Source organism: Stegostoma tigrinum, unplaced genomic scaffold, assembly GCF_030684315.1.
Source record: "Stegostoma tigrinum isolate sSteTig4 unplaced genomic scaffold, sSteTig4.hap1 scaffold_130, whole genome shotgun sequence".
NCBI classification, from domain to species: domain Eukaryota; kingdom Metazoa; phylum Chordata; class Chondrichthyes; order Orectolobiformes; family Stegostomatidae; genus Stegostoma; species Stegostoma tigrinum.
This window is the reverse complement of record NW_026728078.1, coordinates 586,997-600,464: the sequence shown is the minus strand read 5'-3', so window position 1 is coordinate 600,464 and position 13,468 is coordinate 586,997. Positions and strand designations below refer to the sequence as shown.

General features: G+C 45.6%; 1 protein-coding gene across 4 annotated transcripts in view; it reads right to left on the bottom strand.

The window, feature by feature from the left end:
* LOC132207714 (utrophin-like) overlaps window positions 1–13,468 on the bottom strand; it is a 114,422-nt gene that overhangs the window by 70,716 nt on the left and 30,238 nt on the right. The gene's annotated exons all lie outside the window — the stretch shown is intronic.

Below are 13,468 nucleotides of genomic sequence, written 5' to 3'. Positions count from 1 at the left end.
TGTCACTAACAAAGAGAAACCAATATTGAACTGTCTTTAAATCAGAAGGATTGTCCCTGCAAAAGCTACAGGACAGAGGTTTGATTGCCAACTGGTTGTCCTCCCATTATCAACTTAATCTAAGTGAAGAGGTCCTCTGTTACAAGTAATAATTAAATATCCCCCCAAAGCCTACTGAAAGGTATTTGCATAGCTCAGTGTTTTCAGAAACCAAGACAGAAGCTCAGAAATTACTGGAAACGCTCAGCAAGTCTGGCAGCATCTATGGACAGAAGTTAGAATTCACGTTTCCGATCCTGTGACACTTACTTAGAAATAAGGAATCCTGAGGAAGGGTAATCTGACCCAAAATGTTAACTCTGTTTTCTCTCCACAGATGCTGCCAGATCTGCTGGTTTTTTACAGCAACTTCTGTTTTTGTTTCTGATTTACAGCATCTGTAGATTGTTCAGATTTTAGCTTGAAGATACTATCTCATCTGACTGTGAGATTTCAGATGATGGACAAAAACAAAATTTCCGGAAAAGCTCAGCAGGTCTGGAAACGTCTGTGAAGGTAAAAAAGAGGTACGATGTCAGATCTGGTGACCCTTCCTCAGAACTGATCAGAGGAAGGGTCGCCAGATCTGAAATTTTACTTTGTTTCCTTCACAGATGCTGCTGGACCCGCTGAGCTTTTCCAGCAGCTTTGTTTTTGTTCCTGATTTACAGCATCCACAGGGCTTTCCGTTTTAAAGATCATGCAGTCTGGTTAAGTAAACTGGCCAGTTACACTTGATTTATTTTTTTCCCTTTAATATATTCCTTAATTATATCTGTTTGTCTGTCTTTCTGTCTTTGTTAGAATGGGGGCTAGAATCAAAGAAGATGATGTTTAAGTCATGGGCATTCATCAGAATACCTTTTTGCTTAACTTTCTTTTAAAAGATACATATTGTTAATAAATTGTAAAATCTTTTGTTTAAGCTATAAACCTGGTGTCTGGTATTGTTATGCACAAAGTCTGGCACTGACTTTTCAAAAAATCTGATTAGGAAACATTGGGATCAATTTTGAACGTCACCAAATACTTCATATCAATGTGTTACGAACAGAGGCAGGGAAGCTGATTTAATACGGCTGTGACTTCAGGTCATAAAATCAGGAATAACATACTTATATGAAATAAATAAAGACAGTCTATCACAATCTCTTACTAATCAAGTTCACTTTGATTATGACATTAATTTCTCACAGTATTTGTCCTTCATAAAGCAACCACATTGATATTGTCTCTAATTCAGATAAGTGGGCAAGTTAAGGGCACTGTGACAGTCAGCCAGTGTTACTCAGAGCAGCGGATGAGAGCTCTGTGACGGGCAATCAGTGTTACCGGGAGGAGGGAGTGAGAGGCCTGTGACAGTCAGTCAGTGATTCTGAGAGGAGCGGGTGAGGGCCCTGAGGTAGTCAGTCAGTGTTACTGAGAGCGGCGGTTGAGGGCCCTGTGATGGGCAGTGTTACTGAGAGGAGGGGGTGAGAGCCCTGTGACAGTCAGTCACTGTTACTGAGAGGAGCGGGTAAGGTCCCTGTGATGGGCAGTGTTACTGAGAGGAGCAGGTGAGCACCCTGTGACGGGCAGTGTTACTGAGAGGAGCAGGTGAGGGCCCTGTGATGGGCAGTGTTACTGAGAGGAGCGGGTAAGGTCCCTGTGATGGGCAGTGTTACTGAGAGGAACGGGTGAGGGCCCTGTGATGGGCAGTGTTACTGAGAGGAGCAGGTGAGCACCCTGTGACGGGCAGTGTTACTGAGAGGAGCAGGTGAGGGCCCTGTGATGGGCAGTGCTACTGAGAGGAGCAGGTGAGCGCCCTGTGACGGGCAGTGTTACTGAGAGGAGCGGGTAAGGTCCCTGTGATGGGCAGTGTTACTGAGAGGAGCAGGTGAGCGCCCTGTGACGGGCAGGGTTACTGAGAGGAGCAGGTGAGGGCCCCGTGATGGGCAGTGTTACTGAGAGGAGCAGGTGAGCGCCCTGTGACGGGCAGTGTTACTGAGAAGAGCGGATAAGGTCCCTGTGATGGGCAGTGTTACTGAGAGGAATGGGTGAGGGCCCTGTGACTGGCAGTGTTACTGAGAGGAGCGGGTGAGGGCACTGTGATGGGCAGTGCTACTGAGAGGAGCAGGTGAGCGCCCTGTGACGGGCAGTGTTACTGAGAGGAGCGGGTAAGGTCCCTGTGATGGGCAGTGTTACTGAGAGGAACGGGTGAGGGCCCTGTGATGGGCAGTGTTACTGAGAGGAGCAGGTGAGCACCCTGTGACGGGCAGTGTTACTGAGAGGAGCAGGTGAGGGCCCTGTGATGGGCAGTGTTACTGAGAGGAGCGGGTAAGGTCCCTGTGATGGGCAGTGTTACTGAGAGGAACGGGTGAGGGGCCTGTGATGGGCAGTGTTACTGAGAGGAGCAGGTGAGCGCCCTGTGACGGGCAGTGTTACTGAGAGGAGCAGGTGAGGGCCCCGTGATGGGCAGTGTTACTGAGAGGAGCAGGTGAGCGCCCTGTGACGGGCAGTGTTACTGAGAAGAGCGGATAAGGTCCCTGTGATGGGCAGTGTTACTGAGAGGAATGGGTGAGGGCCCTGTGACTGGCAGTGTTACTGAGAGGAGCGGGTGAGGGCACTGTGATGGGCAGTGTAATTGAGAGGAGCGGATGAGGGCACTGTGACAGTCAGTCAGTGTGACCGAGAGGAGGGCATGAGGGCCCTGTCCAGTCAGTCAATGTTACTGAAAGGAGCGGGTGAGGGCCCTGTGACAGGCAGTGTTACTGAGAGGAGGGGGTGAGAGCCCTGTGACAGTCAGTCTGTGTTACCGAGAGGAGCGGGTGAGGGCCCTGTGACAGGCAGTGTTACTGAAAGTAGGGAGTGAGGGCCCTGTCCAGTCAGTCACTGTTACTGAGAGGAGCGGGTGAGAGCCCTGTGACAGTCAGTCAGTGTTACCAAGAGGAGCGGGTGAGGTCCTTGTGACAGGCAGTGTTACTGAAAGTAGGGAGTGAGGGCCCTGTCCAGTCAGTCACTGTTACTGAGAGGAGCGGGTGAGAGCCCTGTGACAGGCAGTGTTACTGAGAGGAGGGGGTGAGAGCCCTGTGACAGTCAGTCAGTGTTACCGAGAGGAGTGGGTGAGGTCCCTGTGACAGGCAGTGTGACTGAAAGTAGGGAGTGAGTGCCCTGTCCAGTCAGTCACTGTTACTGAGAGGAGCGGGTGAGAGCACTGTGACAGTCAGTCAGTGTTACCGAGAGGAGCGGGTGAGGGCCCTGTGACAGGCAGTGTCACTGAGAGGAGGGGGTAAGAGCCCTGTGACAGTCAGTCAGTGTTACCGAGAGGAGCGGGTGAAGGCCCTGTGACAGGCAGTGTGACTGAAAGTAGGGAGTGAGGGCCCTGTCCAGTCAGTCACTGTTACTGAGAGGAGCGGGTGAGAGCCCTGTGACAGTCAGTCAGTGTTACCAAGAGGAGCGGGTGAGGTCCTTGTGACAGGCAGTGTTACTGAGAGGAGAGGGTAAGAGCCCTGTGACAGTCAGTCAGTGTTACCGAGAGGAGCGGGTGAAGGCCCTGTGACAGGCAGTGTGACTGAAAGTAGGGAGTGAGGGCCCTGTCCAGTCAGTCACTGTTACTGAGAGGAGCGGGTGAGAGCCCTGTGACAGTCAGTCAGTGTTACCAAGAGGAGCGGGTGAGGTCCTTGTGACAGGCAGTGTTACTGAAAGTAGGGAGTGAGGGCCCTGTCCAGTCAGTCACTGTTACTGAGAGGAGCGGGTGAGAGCCCTGTGACAGGCAGTGTTACTGAGAGGAGGGGGTAAGAGCCCTGTGACAGTCAGTCAGTGTTACCGAGAGGAGTGGGTGAGGTCCCTGTGACAGGCAGTGTTACTGAGAGGAGCGGGTGAGAGCCCTGTGACAGTCAGTCAGTGTTACCGAGAGGAGCGGGTGAGGGCCCTGTGACAGGCAGTGTTACTGAAAGTAGGGAGTGAAGGCCCTGTGACAGGCAGTCAATGTTACTGAGAGGCGCGGGTGAGGGCCCTGTGACAGTCAGTCAATGCAACAGAGGAGCGGGTGAGGGCCCTGTGACAGGCAGTGTTACTGAGAGGAGGGGGTGAGAGCCCTGTGACAGTCAGTCACTGTTACTGAGAGGAGCGGGTGAGGGCCCTGTGACAGTCAGTCAGTGTTACCGAGAGGAGCGGGTGAGGGCCCTGTGACAGGCAGTGTTACTGAAAGTAGGGAGTGAAGGCCCTGTGACAGGCAGTCAATGTTACTGAGAGGCGCGGGTGAGGGCCCTGTGACAGTCAGTCAATGCAACAGAGGAGCGGGTGAGGGCCCTGTGACAGGCAGTGTTACTGAGAGGAGGGGGTGAGAGCCCTGTGACAGTCAGTCACTGTTACTGAGAGGAGCGGGTGAGAGCCCTGTGACAGGCAGTGTTACTGAAAGAAGCGGGTGAGGGCCCTGTGACAGTCAGTCAATGCAACAGAGGAGCGGGTGAGGGCCCTGTGACAGGCAGTGCTACTGAGAGGAGAGGGTGAGGGCCCTGTGACACAGTCAGTCAGTGTTACCGAGAGGAGCGGGTGAGGGCCCTGTGACAGGCAGTGTTACTGAGAGGAGTGGGTGAGGGCCCTGTGACACAGTCAGTCAGTGTTACCGAGAGGAGCGGGTGAGGGCCCTGTGACACAGTCAGTCAGTTTTACTGAGTCGAGCCGGTGATGGCCCAGCAGGCGTGGCAGCATATGTTGGAGGAGAAAACAGAGTTTAGGTTTCCAGTCCGGTGACCCTTCCCCAGAACTGATGGTGGCTGGGAAAACATCGGTTTCTATGCAGAAAATAGGGAGGAGGGTAGTGTAGGGAGTAAACAATAGGATAGAGCCCAAAGAGAGAGAAAGACAGGTGGACAGATAAAGGAGTTGCAAACAATCAGGCTGGGAGGGTGAACAGTTGTGAATGGGGACTGTTCGTCACTAACAACAGGGAATGTGTCGTGGCAGGCTGCGTGGTAACAAAGCCTGGTGTGTGGGGTAGCGGGGGCGGGGATATGGGAGAGTTTAGGCCCTAAAATTACAGACCTCAATATTGAGTCTGGAGGGCTGTCAGGTCCTCAAGTGGAAAATGAGGTGCTGTTCTTTCTGCTTGCGCTGGGCTTCAGTGGAACACTGTAGCAAGCCGGAGACAGAGGTGTTGGCCAGGTTTGTTGACAGTATATGTTTCAGGGTGTTGTTTTGTGATTGAATGCAAGTTTTATCAGGAGAAACTGATAGGCTAAGTGCGTTTTCCATGCAGCAGAGGAGGCTGATCGACGTATACAAAATTATGAGAGGCATAGATTGATTGTGAGAACCAGTAAATGAGTTTAAGTCAGAGGGCATAGATTTCAGGTGAACTGTCAGCTATTTAGAGGGGATCTGAGGCAAGTGTTTTCACCAAAAGTGATACAAACATGTAATATGCTGCCTGGCAAGGTGGAGAAGGCAGGTACGCTTGCAATATTAAAGAAGCAACAGATGAGCATTTAAAGGGCCGGCGTATGGTCGGTAATGACTCAGTGCAGGTAAATGGGATTAGGAGTTTGATGTTTGTTAGTTGGCATTGATGTTGATTAAGTGAGCGTGTTTCTGTACTGCATGACTTTATGAAGCAGGAAAGGAGATATCAGAGGTCCTGGCAAAGATTTTCAAGTCATTTCTGGCCACAGCTCAGGTGCCAGAGGACCGCTAATACTCTCAGCAGAGAGATCTCGGTGTCCATGTACACAGATCCTTGAAAGTTGCCACTCAGGTTGACAGGGCTGTTCAGAAGGCATACAGTGTTTTAGCTTTTATTAGTAGAGGAATCGAGTTCCGGAACCAAGAGGTTATGGTGAAGCTGTACAAAACTCTGGTGCGGCCGCACTTGGAGTACTGTATACAGTTTTGGTCACCGCATTATAAGAAGAATGTGGAAGCTTTGGAAAGGGTGCAGAGGAGATTTACTAGGATGTTGCCTGGTATGGAGGGAAGGTCTTATGAGGAAAGGCTGAGGGAATTGAGGCTGCTTTCATTCGAGAGAAGAAGGTTGAGAGGTGACTTAATTGAAACATATAGGATAATCAGAGGGTTAGATAGGGTGGACAGGGAGAGCCTTTTTCCTAGGATGGTGACGGCGAGCACGAGCGGGCATAGCTTTAAATTGAGGGGTGAAAGATATAGGACAGTTGTCAGAGGTAGTTTCTTCACTCAGAGAGTAGTAAGGGTATGGATCGCATTGCCTGCAGCGGTAGTACATTCGCCAACTTCAAGTACATTTAAGTCGTCATTGGGCAAGCATATGAACATACATGGAATAGAGTAGGTTAGATGGGCTTCAGATTGGTACGACAGGTCGGCACAACATCGAGGGCCGAAGGGCCTGTTCTGTGCGGTAATGTTCGATGTTCTATAGATGTGTTGTCTTTGGGCTTTGTATTTTGACAAAAGGTTAAGTCATAACATGAGAGCCCACGGTGTTGGAGGTAGCATATTAGCATGGATACAGATTGGTTCATAGGCAAGAAACAGCAATTGGAGATAAAGGGTTCTTTTTCAGTTTGGTGACCCATGACCAGTGGGGTTCTACAGGAATCGGCGGTGGGACTACAACTGTTTACAACATATATTAGTCATTTGAAGGAAGGAGGGTGGATCCTGACAAGTAGTTCAGAGGGGATAGATTTTGAGATGAATTCTAAGTTAAAATGTTTGAGTCAGCGAGTGAGTGATTAAGTCTGGAAGGGTGAGGAACCAAATGGCATGTAAGACAGAAGTGAGTTTGATATGGTTAAATAGAATGTATTTCATTAATGTGGGCAGTGTATAGAATAAGACGGATGAGCTGAGTGTACAGACAGGCATGTGGGAGTATTATATCATAGCTAAAACTGAGGCGTGGTTGAAAGATGGGCATGATTGGCAGCTCATCACTTGTCGTTTTCGGGTATTCAGACCAGATAGAGAGCAGAACAGACAGAAGAGTGGGCCATGTAAAGAAGGTGGGTCACAATATTGAACAAGGAATCAATGAAGAAGGATTATAACTTGGAAGGATCACAAAGCAAAGTTATATGGAAGGAGGCAACAAACATAAAAAGGGCAAGCTTACTGTTGTGTGCTCCTGAACAGTCTGAGAGATACAGGATTGAAATATAATTAAATTTCAGACAAGGGTAAGAATAATAAGGCCGTAATAGGGGACTTTAACTACCCAACCACTCACTGGAATAGTTTAAGTTTGCAAGGTAGGAAGGGAGCAAAATACTGGAGTTGCATTGCATTCGGGGGCGGGGGAGGGGGGAGGGGGGAGGGGGGGGGCGGGGTGTGCACAGTTCTGGACCTAATATTTGGTAGTGAATCCAGGCAGGTCGAAGGCATATCAGTAGGAGGTTTGTCCAAAGCCAAACTCTGTCGTCACGCGGGTGCCAGCAGTCACTTCCCCGAGAGCAGACCCTGCGATGTTGACAATTGCTGGCCAAGATAGAGGCGAGAGAAGCAGTTGCAACAGCTGGCAAATATCCACTCTGACTTTCATGTCAGTAATTGTCACTGTCTAATTCCTCACTTCAAGGTGAGGTGAGATACTCATGAGACCTAAATACTCGCACAAAGGCCTTTTGTTGCACACTAGTGAAACTCATCTCTCACCGTTGAAACCTTTGATGGAAAACTGGATTTTTTTTCTCAAAGCCAAGTATTTCTTTCTAATCTTGTCATAGTTTTTCCAACTGATCCAGCACTGCCCACATCATCCAGAAAGGCTGGGAATATTTAGCCCACTGTTAGCTTCACTGATATTTTTACAGTAAATCCAGGCCATCATGGACTACCAGAACACATGACCAAAAAGTCCCAGCTATATCTCTCTGTTTGTGATGTTTATTAAGGGCTAAACAGGGAAACTGTCTTTGAAGGACTGGACAAAAAAATGTTGGATTCAACAAGTTAACAACATTACTGTTTTGCCTTCATGTAATATACTTGCAGTGCAATCAAATATTTCAGACAGAATCAATTAAAGATCTACTAAGGCAACCTGAACAGGCCTATCCAGTTGTTGATTCAATCAGATTTGGGACCTTTGGCCTTTGACAAACCAAACAATGACCATTATAGAATGGGTTGGTAATTCTTTATTATCTACAAGATTTAGGGACAACAAATTGTCATAGTGGCATAAACTCTATAAATGGAAAGTAGAGTTTTCATTTCTGTCGAGTTTAACAAGGTTTAAGATTGATAGCTTAATCTGTATTAGGCTGACTCTTGAATAACATTACCAAAGAAAGTTTCAACATATTTGCCCCCAAAAAAGTCAGATATTTTGTATATATAAATCCAGGAAATAGTGGAGATGTACAGCAGATTAATCAGCAAGAAAAAATATGTTGATCCTTCATTTTTTTATTCATTTGTGGGATGTGGGCGTCACTGGCTGGCCAGCATTTCTTGCCTATCCCTAGTTTCCCTTGAGAAGGGGGTGGTGAGCTATCTTCTTAAACCATTGCATTCCTCCTGCTATGGGTTGACCCACAATGCTATTTGGGAGGGAATCCCAGGTTTTTGGCCCAGCAACAGTGAAGGAACAGCCCTTTCATTAAGTTATCATCTCTTGCGTTTTCAGCATATAGAATACTGCCAAAAACAGACACAATTTGCCACAGCTTTCCACTTTGCACTCATCAGGACAAATGCAAGAATGCTAAGTTTCAAAGGATCATAATTTATAGCACAGAAGAAAAGGGCTGATCGATTGACAAGTTGACTCTAACTAGTCCAAGTGTTACCGCGCTATTGGGTAATTTTAAAAAAGTGCAGAAATTGGACAAATCACTTGGTTCAGGAGAAAGCACCTGTGAATGTAACTAGGTTGCATCTAGCTCGAACGAATAAGATACATTACAAGATTAACCAATTAAATTGTTTTTTAGTGCAGCTACTGACACACACTTCGGATTCTTTGGTAAGCAATGCCCCAATCACAGAATCACATCTAATGCCATGTGAAACAAAATGTCTGCTGACAAGTAGCTGATCAAATTAAACATGTTCTTTCAGCCATTCACAATAGGCTTGTGCTCACGCTCAATCAGCCTACGCTTGCAAGACCCAAAGGCGGCCAGAGTCAGGACAGCAATCCGAACATTGATAGCCATGTAAAACTCTATGCCGTCAGGTTACGCTCAGAGAAGAAAATAAAACAGAATGTGTGGAAAAGTGGTCACACAAGAATGGAAGCAAGAAAATCCCTACAACACTCTGAAAGGCACAGGCAGGAACCACCATGGGTGGCACTATAAAATCAAGTCAACACAAAGAGGAGACATGAGAGTCATTTGGCAAAAAATATAAAAAACAACAAGCTTTCTCCAAATATCTATCAAGAAGGGCAAACAAGACACCACCACAATTAGGAGTAAGGTGAAAAAGTGGCAGCATTATTACTTTCAGACTTCTGCATACATGCAACAAACCAAAAGAATTTGAAATAACAAGGCAGAGGTTTTGGCGAAATGGCATCAGACCCAGTTCTAGATATTGGTAGTCCTCACACTGACCGGATGAAAAGACAATATAGACATTTTCTAATCAACCTGTTACACACCTCTGGAGCAGGTGAAACTTAAACTTGTTGGTCTAAAGACAGGGGCACTATCACTGCACCACAAGGGTCCTGTGAAGACACAATGTAACAAACACACACAAGTAATACCTAGGTGCTACATAATTTGTCGCAAAATGTTAAGAAACAATTAGAAAGATCAGGGAACACTGGCCTCTATTACAAGGGGAACTGAAAAAAGGTGGGAATTCTAGCTGCCCCAATATACAGCAGGGTATAGTTTTGACCTCCTTCCTTCAGGATATGTTTATATTGGAAGCAGTTCAAAAGAACATTCTTTATGTTGATTCTTAGGGTGAGGACTTGACTACGTGGAAAGCCTGAGCAAGTTAGGCCTTAACTCATTGGCGATTAGAAGAATAAGAACTGGTCTTTTTGAAACCCAAGATTCTGAGAGGTCTTAACGGGGTAGATGCCGAAAGGATTCCAGGACTAGGCATACTGTTTAAAATTAAGGGGTCTCCTATGTAAAATAGGATGAAAAGAAAATGTTCTCAGTCATCAGTTTGGAATTCTCTGGCCCAGCTCGCAGTGGAGGCCAGGTTCCTGACTAATTCCAGGTTGCCTAACAGATTTTAGAGTTCTGGAGTTGAGGGCTACGGAAGGCAGGCAGGAAAGTGGAGTTAAGGCCCAATCAGATCAGCCATAACACTGAAAAATTCAGCAGGGTCAAGGGATAAATGGCTTACTCCTATTTCTAAGATCGATTTGGGCTTTGACTGAAGTGCCATTAAAAATCACCGATTCAATATTTGCAGTGGTGACTAGAGAAAATGTTTAAGTAAAAATGTGACTTTATATTTAAGATATTGAAGTTGCACATGGATTTGCAAGGCTATATCAAGGTTCTTAAATCTTGAGAGGAAGCAATTCACTTTGTCACTTTGGTTCCCTGCAAGCATTATCCACAATTCGCCCCACTCCATTTTCCCTTCTCTACAACTCTACACTTTTTTCAGCTTTGTGTAAATAAATTCCTTAATGGAACTTGCGACAGACTGTGCTTCTAATAGTCTAACCCTGCCACCTACAGAGACTTTCGAGTCGGTGGATGAGAACTGTTGAGTATGTGTCTCTTTATTTCTGTGCAGCCATTTAAATTATAACATTTATTCTACCTTGTTTCTGTGTCAGTTCTCACGACACATGCTGAATTTCGTCTGCCACACTAGATTTTGCATCTGGTATAAAGTATTTCGTTCCTCATTCCATCTTACAGGAAAGATGTGAATTAATGGATGGATCCCAAAGCAAGAAATCAAGGTTGATTCTTACAATGAGTTTCAGAGACAGTAGGAACTGCAGATGCTGGAGAATCTGAGATGACAAGGTGTACAGCTGGATGAACACAGCAGGACAAGCAGCATCAGAGGAGCAGAAAAGCTCATGTTTCAGGCCGAAACCAATCAGAAGAATGGTCTAGGCCCAAAACATCAGCCCTCCTGCTCCTCTGATGCTGCTTGGTCTGCTGTGTTCATCACCTCTACACCTTGTTATCTCTCTTTTTTCTAAGAAGTGCTGATTTGTCGGAGCAATTTCTGGTTGTGAGGCTTTAATGTCTCTGAAAAAGATTCATGAGGGACCCTTAATGGAAAATAAATATCAGAGATTTATTGGGTTGGGCAAATTCCCTCAAGAATAATGCCAACTGCATGGACACGATTCCCATTCCAACTGAGGTAGATCTGGAATCTGCCTCCTCAGTCTGTCCCTAAAAGTGAAAGGGAATAGCAAACCACTGCTGGTTAAAAATAAGATTGTCAAGAAAATTGCTCAGGATCAAGCATCTGCAGATAATGATCTTCAAACTTGCCTTAAAGCAATCCACACATCAATGACTGGAAGAACGAAATGAAAGAAAACAGATAGAGGAGGCTCTTGGTTCCAGAATCAAACAGAAACTGATGAAAGGCTTGGAAGGAATGGCTAGCTAAAGCAACGGTCTGCTACTATCAAAAACAGTGCACTTTTAAGAAGCTACTAAGCCCGAATTCGGTTATTTTTAAACACACAATTAGTCTTCAACCCTTATTTCCCAAATATTGAGTGGGCAGTGCCGTGGATAAGTGGTTAGTTGTGCTGCCTCACAGCGCCAGGGACCTGGGTTCGATTCCCCACTTCGGCAGCAGTCTGTGTGGAGTTTGCACGTTCTCCCCATGTCTGCGTGGGTTTCCTCTGAGTGCTGCGGTTTCGTCCCACAGTCCTAAGGCACGCAGGTAAGGTGGATTAGCTGTGGGATGTGCAGGATGACAGGCATAATGTAGGGGGATAAATCTGGATAGGCTGCTCTTTGGAGGTTCGGCGTGGACTCGATGGAGCAAATGGTCTGCTTCCACACTAAGGATTCTATGACTGCTGCATGAACTGAGCTCTACCTTGAACGTAATATTCAGTCATACATTTGATCTACTGCTTTGCTCTGTGCCATGGTTCGCACACTGTGAAAACTGTATGAAATGCAATGCAAATGCAACACAAATGCTTTTCACAGTGTGTTAAACTCCAGAGACATTAAATTCAAATAAACAAAATCTCTCTCTCGCTCAACAGGCATCCTCATGAAGGAAACAACCCCTGCACAAGAACTCAGGCTTTAATCAGCTAATAACCATGATATGTAACACCTTACTCCTCCCCCATGTTTATGCATCAATTTGTTAATTCCATAAAAACAACATGCTTGGTTCTTGCAGACAGATACAACCCCACTTCACAGTCATTCTGCCTTTGGGTACAAATTTCACTCAAAAATTAATTCAGCATCTTTTTCGTTTATCCTGAAACTGCAATAAAAGCCAAAAACATCCTCTTTGACAATTCCCCTTTTTAACATGATAACAAGACCTTATTCTACTAATTCAAAAATTGTTGCCATAGAGAGGCCAAGGGCAGGAGGTCAGGAAATGAAATGTCAGTTCAATCAATCCAGGTACCTGACAGCAAATGGATGCTCGTATAAGCATCATCCACTCTCTGGTCCAACTTTACAATGCTGTGAATAAGGCACTCTTGTTAATCCATACTATATGGATTTCTTTCACTAAATTAGCAGTGGAAATTAGGCCACAGTAAAAGGTCAGCAAAACTAATTACAAACTCTCAGGCATATGAATAATTCATGCAGTCGATGGTCAAATGCTACTAAGTTCCAGAAAATTGAGAAAACTCCCATAAATTGTGGCCCCAATTGTTTGGCTGGAAACCATGGCCAGAACAGGTTTCTTGCATTTCTCCACAGTAAATACTACTTCAAAACAATTAGAACAATGATAAATGGAACACACATGTATTCGATCAATGTATTTAAAACTGGTGAATAACTATCCTCCTCAATTAAAAGCTGGATAGGTTTATGGGGTTTAAAGCAGAGTCTATTTAAGAATGACCACTGTATTTACTTTCAGCTGTTCGAATATATAAGAGAATCATTACATGTTTAATTTCTCAATTTAAACAAAGACATGGCACTCCACAGCAGGATATGCTCTCTGTAAATTGTGACAGGCATCTCTGGTAATTAACTAAAACACAAATCAACTATTCCACTGACTTTTCCCAACATTTGAACACACTTTGTAGTTCTCTATAAACTTAACATAAATGTACTTTGACTTTTACTGCTGTTGTATGTTCATAAAATTCCATTATGCGTGGCACTAACACAGTTTTCAACCTGCTTAGAAACGGATCAACAACACATTGAAGTATGTAAGAGAATGTGTGCTGTGGTATTAACCACTGCATCAACAGAAATTAAACGCATAGTGAATAACATGGAATGAAGAACTAAATATTAGGCCATTAGATAAAATCATGTTTTTCTTACTATACCTGTTCAATTTT